Source organism: Panthera onca, chromosome D3 (assembly GCF_046562875.1).
Source record: "Panthera onca isolate mPanOnc1 chromosome D3, mPanOnc1 haplotype 2, whole genome shotgun sequence".
Lineage (NCBI taxonomy): Eukaryota > Metazoa > Chordata > Mammalia > Carnivora > Felidae > Panthera > Panthera onca.
In genome coordinates, this window is record NC_138350.1 from 51,421,683 (window position 1) to 51,429,941 (window position 8,259).

At 33.8% G+C, this 8,259-nt stretch overlaps 1 long non-coding RNA gene across 1 annotated transcript; it reads left to right on the forward strand.

Moving 5' to 3' along the window:
• The first annotated feature begins 1,148 nt into the window (after positions 1–1,148).
• LOC144613955 (uncharacterized) lies at positions 1,149–7,914 on the forward strand. The gene is made up of 3 exons (XR_013551455.1): positions 1,149–1,763; positions 7,046–7,154; positions 7,775–7,914. It is a non-coding gene; the product is annotated as an uncharacterized LOC144613955 (long non-coding RNA).
• Positions 7,915–8,259: the final 345 nt, after the last annotated feature.

The following is an 8,259-nucleotide window of genomic DNA, read 5'->3' on the forward strand; positions in this document are numbered from 1 at the left end:
CACCTTGATTTCAGACTTCTGTCCTCTAGAACTGGAAGAAATCAGTTTCTTCTTTTAAGCTACCAATTTTGTGGTAATTTATTACAGCAACTACATGAAACTAATACACCATCTATTGCAGTCTTGTGTATCTTCAAGGGAGGGATTTTTTTGACAAATGGATGTCCAGTTTCCCCTTGCTGGTTCAAGTATAAGCTGACCTCTAGGTAATGAAAGAGGATTTTCTAGTACTGCCTGGCTTAATCATCAGCATAGTCTTTTCACCAAGCTGAAATCTGCTTCCTGACTGTCCCTCTACAGACCCACTACAATTTACAGGTGACACATTAGTTCTCTGTTATAACATAGATCAACTCTCTTCTTATAAAAAATCCCTTTGCAGATCTGAAGACAGTATTAATCCCCTTTTAATCTTCCTTGCATAACCTGCAATGCTACCTATTTCCCATAATCTAGCTAAAAGCTGTCCTGTGAACCTCTCTCAATGGTCTTCTCTGGACTTCTTTCCCTGAGAGTGAAGGATACTTAATTGTGAACCTGTACGCCCCATGATACTTGACACATGAAGACACATGCAAACATGAGAATACAATATCTTGAAGTATCTGGAGGTTGCAGTGTGTGAAAATGGAGGCAAAGCAATGTTTCTAAGAATAAGAAGGAGCAGAAAGAGAGATACAAATAGAAATATATAGGTAGGGAGACCATGATAGAAATAAAAAGAGTGAGAAAGACATAACACAGCCAGTAGACCCATCAATCTCTCATTTGTGCAGAATCACTGGATCATAATGAATAGGAATAGGGAAAACTAGAAGTGGGAAAAGATTTCCTAAGGAAAGATTGTTAGGGAGCTTTGGATAATACTAATAAATAATCATTAAAAGTTTACCAAGTACAAATCAAGCATTGTGCAAAAAACTGTAAATATAATATCTCCGTTATCATTATAGTAACTTGAAGTGAAATTTGATTTTATTATATCAAATTAAGGATTAAGAAACTATTTGAAATTATTATTACAAATTAAAAATGAAGAAAGAGATTTAAATTATTCACTGAAATCATGCTCCCTATAAATTGTGAAGCTGGCATCTGAACCCAACATTCTCTGGTTGCTAAGATGACTTCTTAAGCATTCCAGTAATGCTGCCTCCCAATCCAAATAACCATGAATCATACTATTATTACTACTGAACTGTCTTTATTACTATTTCTTCCTCCTTAAACTCTCTATCCCCATGCCTTCTCTTCTTTGAACACCAGACTAAGGTCTGCAAACTTAACTTGAAAGCTAGAAAAGAGTCCTTGAAATGTGAAATCAGAGGACTGGAACCATCAGACCAAAACTAACATTGAGCGCAATATATGAAACAAGATATGTAACCTATTTATGTGTATCTGTAGCATATCTGAAAAATATTTCTAGAAAACACCACAGCACAATCTTGCCACACATAATTGTGTGACGTATATCTGGAAATAGATGTTTTATTAATACTGTGGTTTTCCTTACCTTAAAGCCACATTCACTGCTATTTTCTTTGTAACCTCTTTCATTTAAATAAGATACAGGGTCTATTTTCTATATCTTTGTTTAGAGGCTACAGATATTATTACCCTTAATTACTTCCCTATGTGGCTTTAAATTGAAATTACCTCTATAATTACTTTCCCCTGAAATTTCTATGGTGAAATTCTGCAAGTAAATGTTGATGGCTTCTAAATGAAGACATTTGGTCTGTGCTGTAATCATCAAGCAGGTAAAAGATTTTATTTAGTTTTGGAAAGTTTAAACATTTCGAGTAGTCCTGTCATCTCTTTTTACTCATTTATTTATGATTCAAGAAATTAATCCTAACAAAGTCTTTGATTCTGTGTAGTATGATGCTATCACAGCAACTCTGTTGGTTTTTAATAATTGATATAAAGTTTTAAATGAAGTGTTTAATTGTGTTTGCAGATAGTTTCCTGAGCCATAAATAGCCAACTGGCGAAATCTTTTTTTATTATCATTGACATTAGGTAATCAACTTGTGCATTTTCATTGAAATGAGATCCAAGGAGCTTGGTGCCAGCAAGGTCATCACAACTCAAAAAGAACAGGAGAACATTTCAGGTCACCATGAGTCACAGAGGGCAAATAGAACTTTGCATATATCCTTACCATAGCAATGTATCCAATAATTATTTTCCCTAGAATCAGTTTCAATTCAAAACACTGCACTGATCTCTGCATGGAAATCTAATTATTCTTCCCACTCATAAAAATAGGCTACTCTTGCTATTTCTCTTGTCGCTTTCAGTTCATGCACATGAAAATAAAATTTAAATAACTGCAATGCCATTTGTTAAATGATGTCCTAGAAGAATTAGTTTTTCTTTAAAAAGTGAATACTACAAAGTTCTCTGTACCCATTTTACTACCTAAGGAAGTTATTTGCCATTTGCTGAATCAGAGATGAGCTTTATAAAATACATAATATTTTTATTTTAATTATTACTGCATGAGTCACAGTTTTCATAAAAATCTGCCTTTAGTTTTAGCAGAATTGGCAAAGCTATATATTTTTAAATGACTGAATTTTCATTTAGAATCCTATTATTTTTACTAAAAGATGAGTGTATTATTCATCAAATAGAAAACAGAAATTTTCATATGAAGATATGTGGATTATTTTAAAAACACTGTCTCATTATTTAACATTGTTTGAGATAAAGAATTAAAAGAATATATTTCAGTAGGAAGAATTAGATGATAAAATGGAGGCAGTGGTGAAGTTATGGTGCTTTGCTCTTGAATTGTCAAGACAAAAAAATTGCAAAACTTAAAGACTTTATGGGCTTATACAGAAAGCTAAAGCCTGTGCTTCTAAAATACAACAAATGTGAAACTATTTACAGAACATGATTATCTCTAATTTTATGAAAACTTCACCCTGGAAAATGGGCCCAACTTATATTTTACTTTCCAAGCACAAACTCTGGACCATGAATATTTCATAATGTTTGACTCTGGGACCATCGAAGCTATGGATTCTCATTTGTTCTGAATGTATTCAGAGTACTCACCTAGTACTAGAAGATGCTCTAAAGTGTTAAATATTATAAAGCAATGTGATTCCATATAAATATACCGGGATGATTTTCCTAGTGCTACTAGATATAGAGATCCTTTACTCATGCTTTACAAATAATAATAATAAGTGCTTATGTGACAAATTTTTACAAAACAATGGTGAAATTTTATGTTACACAGCATCAGGTCTTTCAATAGACACAGAGTTAATATGGTGATCATAGTATGTGGACTCTTCAGCATGTAATGATAAAAGAGTACTCAAGTCCTAGACTGGGCCTTGTCTGATCTATCCCAATCTACTGTCTTCTCTAGACTGAAATGGTTTACATGGAGACTGACATGTATTCCAACATAATGAAACAAATTTTCGTAAGCAGAATGGGAAGAATAATGAACTAATTTTATATTTATTAAAATATGCTTTGAACTTTATGAAATACTATTATAAATAAAAGTAAACTATGAACATATCAGGAGATCAGGTGATTTATCAATTGAGGAAATGATCTTAGTCTCAATGTTTAATTTTAAAAGATAAAATTATACAAATTTACACAATTTACTTAGAAGGCTTAGACACATTGAACATGCATGACTACATTACTAAATTAAGATAAATAATAGACATTACTTTGAAAAAAATAGTTTTTATATAGATAAACATCTCTATGCAGTCTGTAAGTAGTCTGCAACCGGGAATCACAATGAAACACAACTAGTTAAAACTCCTTAATGAATTCTAATTATAAATAACTATACTCCACAAATGGAAATGCATAGAAAGAATATGTTTTTGTCATGGACTATGGATAAGATCATAACTTTCTATTCTAATCTACTTGTAATATAAATTATTGCTAAATTGATGAAAGTGTCATATTAGCCTTCTATATATTTGGTGATATTTTTAAAAAATGTTGACTTATTTATTTTGAGAGAGAGAGAGAGAGAGAACATGAGCAGGGAAGGGGCAGAGAGAAAGGGAGAGAGAGAATCCCAAACAGGCTCTGCTCTGTCAGTGAAGCCTGACACAGGGCTTGATCTCATGAACAGTGAGATCAGGACCTGAGCCAAAATCAAGAGTTGGATGCTTAACAGACTGAGCCACCTAGGCATCACTCAGAGATATTTTGTAACAATTCTTATTCTTCCCTTTCTTATGAATGGTAGGCTACCGTAATATTCTATGAAATCACGTTTTTCCTCTGAGAAGTGTTTAACATCTGCATGGTTAGCTACATTTGGACTATTTTGAAGACCAGGTAAAATGTGATAGGTGATTTACAAATCAGAACATAAATTACAGCTTTAGAGAAACATATCATACCTTTTCTTCTTTGAAATTTATGTCCAATAATTCAAACCATTTTAACAATACTTATTGAGCAAATGTACTTTTCAGGAGTGTGAGATCCTAATGATTCATAGGAAATGATCATTGACCATCTTTTCATATGGCCCTTAGTTGTAGGAATTTTTGCCTCTGAGAGGACTGGGGCACAGATTATTCCACCATAACATCAAATTAAGAGTAGAATCAGGCTCAGCATAAGACATATAATTTCATCTACCACCCAGAAAGGCGAATGTTGTACTTATTAACTTCTTAACTGCGTCTACATTAACAGTCTAGAAGGCAACATCATTTGCATATATTTTCATTATAACATATGAAATAAAATAATGCAAAAAAAAAGAAATAAAATTGACTAAAAAATCTTAATTCTTAGGCAATGTCAGGTTTTCCTCTGCAGTTAAATGCTTATAAGAATACCAAAGGGGAAATAATAAGCAATATTGCCATCCAATGGTGAAATTGTAACATTTAAAGTATATTAAAAATAAAGATAAAGATAGGAATATAGGACCATATCTCAAAATTACTAGAAATATCTTTCTTTTGACTACCTGCGTTTTCTGGGAAATATAAAGGGAATATCTGCATGGTATTAATATAGTAAGTGCTAATCTAAAATAAGAATTCAAGGCACCTGGGTAGTTCAGTTGGTTAAGTTTTCGACTTTGGCTCAGGTCATGATCTTATGGTTCATGAGTTTAAGCCCCACTTTGGGCTCTGTGCCAGGCTCAGCTCAGAGACTGGAGACTGCTTCAGATTCTGTGTCTCTCTCTCTCTTTGGCCCTCTCCTGCTCACACACACACACACACACACACACTCTCTTTCCATCTCTCTCTCTCTGTCTCAAAAATAAATAAACATTTAAAAATGTTTTTTAAATAAAATAAAATAAGAAAAATTCACTAAGGGTGAGTTTTCACCTCTTTCCAACAAAGAACAAGAGAAGTTCCACTTCCTATCATTTAATTATCAAAGAGGTAGGAGAATAGAGTTTGAAAAACTTATTAATATCATTATTTTTATTCTTTATTTTACATTATGCTTAGCAAATATTTTCCTTTCACAGTCAGTTAAAGATATTCCTGAAATTTGTCCCCTCTTAAAAGACTTCAGAACTAATCTTTCTCTCTCCCAAACCCCCAGACACATTTGCCTACACTGTTGTTTATAATTGTTTGATTTACTTTAGAATCATTGACATATTTGTTGACACACAGCTTTAATTGGGAAAAGGACAATGTCTTAATGGCTAAGAGACCAACTGTAAATAATTGTTGAATATAGAATTGTCTTAACTTTGAATGTCTCTGGATTTATAAATTTGCATGTTCATACTGAAATAGCTGTATTTCACCAGTGATGTGCATTTTATCTCATTTGTAAAATTCAAAGAGCCACTTCAAATTTCCCAATATGTGGACATTTTTGCTAAGTTAAATGGCAAGAGGAGATTACAGTAACTAAAATTGGATTGTTATAACTGATAAATAATAAAGTGCTTGTAAAATACCTATTATTATGCCTATTATATGGAATGTACTCAATAAATAGTAGTTGGCAAAATTGTGCTGTTGCTGGTAATGACAATGATTATTCAAGCTGCTTTGGCTGGATTTTATTAATCTGATATCCCAGATATGTACATTTATAAAGAAGAAGAAGTATATTTTTATATCTCAGAGTTTAATACTGCAGTAATCAACTTATATATGTATTATTATTATTAAATTACATAGTATTCATTCAATTATTCAAGAAATATTTAAAATGCATCCGTTTTCTAGCTGCTAGCTGTGTTAGGTATTAGAAATGGAGGAGTAAAGCAGATAGATGTAGTCTCTGCCCAAATGAAAATAGTATCATGAATAAATGGATATTGAACAAGCAATGACAACTACGTTAAGTGCTATGAACATGGTCATTAGGTAGCAATAGGAGAAGGTCCTCCCTACAGTGAGACACTCAAAGAACATCATCTGAAGGAAGCTAAGGCCCAAGGATGAGTAGTAGTTAACTAGGTGACAGTTGGGCAAGGAAAGGGGAGTTGCAGGAAGAAGAAACTGCTGAAAAGACAGTTTGGAGGTGAGATCAATCTGGAACTTTTGAGGCATTAAGAGCTTCATTTCATTTAAGAGAGACAGAATGCAAAGTAGAATTGGAAACCTAAGCAGGATCTTTTGAACTATGTCAAGGATATTCGACTTACCTTAAAGGTTAGAAGTACTAGGCAGCACATGAATGCAAGAAAAATAAGTAAACATATTGCTTTGAGTGGGAGAAGTGTTTTTATCCATGGGTGACAAGTGTCTGTGTAGATAATCACAAAGAATCTACAAAAAAATCTCCTAGAATTAATACATGAATCAAGATGGATGGCAGAATTCAAGGTCAACTTACAAAAGTCAGTCATATTCCTATACACAAAATTTATGTGGAAAGGCTAAGAAACCAAAGAGTCAACATTTTAAATAAACACATTGGTGAAGGATTCACATTACCCAATTTCAAGTCCTATTAATATAGCTATAATAAGTCTGTTGAAACTGGACTCCCAAGTTTTGCTTAAAAGATAACCCCATTCATACTCTTCATTGGTGTGTTTCAGGTTGGTTGATCTCACTCCTGCTTCAGCAAAATGCCTTGCGATTATGTGCACAACCACACACCCTGTGTTAAGTGTGATTCCCAAGAAGCCAACCCTGAGTCAAGGTCTTGTAAGTTATTTACTATGGAGGACTATCATGGAGGTTGTTAAATGGGTGGGGAAAATAAGACACAAAGAAGTAGCTCAGTCAAAGTCCTGAGGATGGTACCTTCAGAATGTTCCTGCCGTTAGGCCACAGATTGCCCCTACAGAAACCAGTGAGCTGGGCTTTTTCCCAGTTTCTCAGTTGGCTTCAAAGAGAATTTGGCTGGCACCCAATGCAAACTCTTGTTATTTCTTTTGCAATTGATTTGAAGCTTAGCGAATATCAGTTTTCCTCAAACATCTATGAGCATAGTGGAGATATTTAGAAATCAACTCAAAAGAGCAGAAGGTAGAGCCAAAAGACAGAAAGAAGCAATCCTATGAATGCATAACCCTGAATGCAGCTTTGCCTAAAGCCAGATTCTTCCTTAATGCTTCAATTACTCCAAGTTAGTCAGACTGATATATTCTTTTCTTACCTTCTTTTTCTTTGTTCAAGCCAGTTGAATTGGGGTTTTGGTCATTCACAAAATAGTGAAAACTGATACAGGGACAAAAAGAATTCTTCTAAAAGGAAGTGATTCCAGAAAAGCATTTTAAAGGATATACGGGAGTTAACTGAATAGTTTGCTCTGACTTTTACAGGTTTCGAAGAGTGTATTAAAGAATTGCAGAACGTTGAAGAGGTATAACCATATCAGACTTACCATGTTGAATTCAAGTATTTATTTTTATTAATGTTTTAGTGTTTTATTCATTTTTTGAAAGAGAGAGCGTGAGTGGGAGAGGGGCAGAGAGAGATGAGGACAGAGGATCCGATGCAGGCTCTGTGTTGACAGGGTGATGCTATCAAGCCTGATGTGGGGCTTGAACTCACGACCTGAGCTGAAGTCAGAAGCTCAACGAACTGAGCAAACCCAGATATCCCTATTTTAATGTTTAAAACAGAGAAATTCATGAAGAAAATCTTGTATATATCCATTTATCCATCTGCCAAAATTACTAGGTGTTACTATTTTGTCAATATAAGTTATCAGATAGATTTCAAATACACTTCATTCCACTTTGCAGTCAAATACTCAACCCTCCCTCCCCCCAAACAATCACTACCATAAATGTATGTACATTTC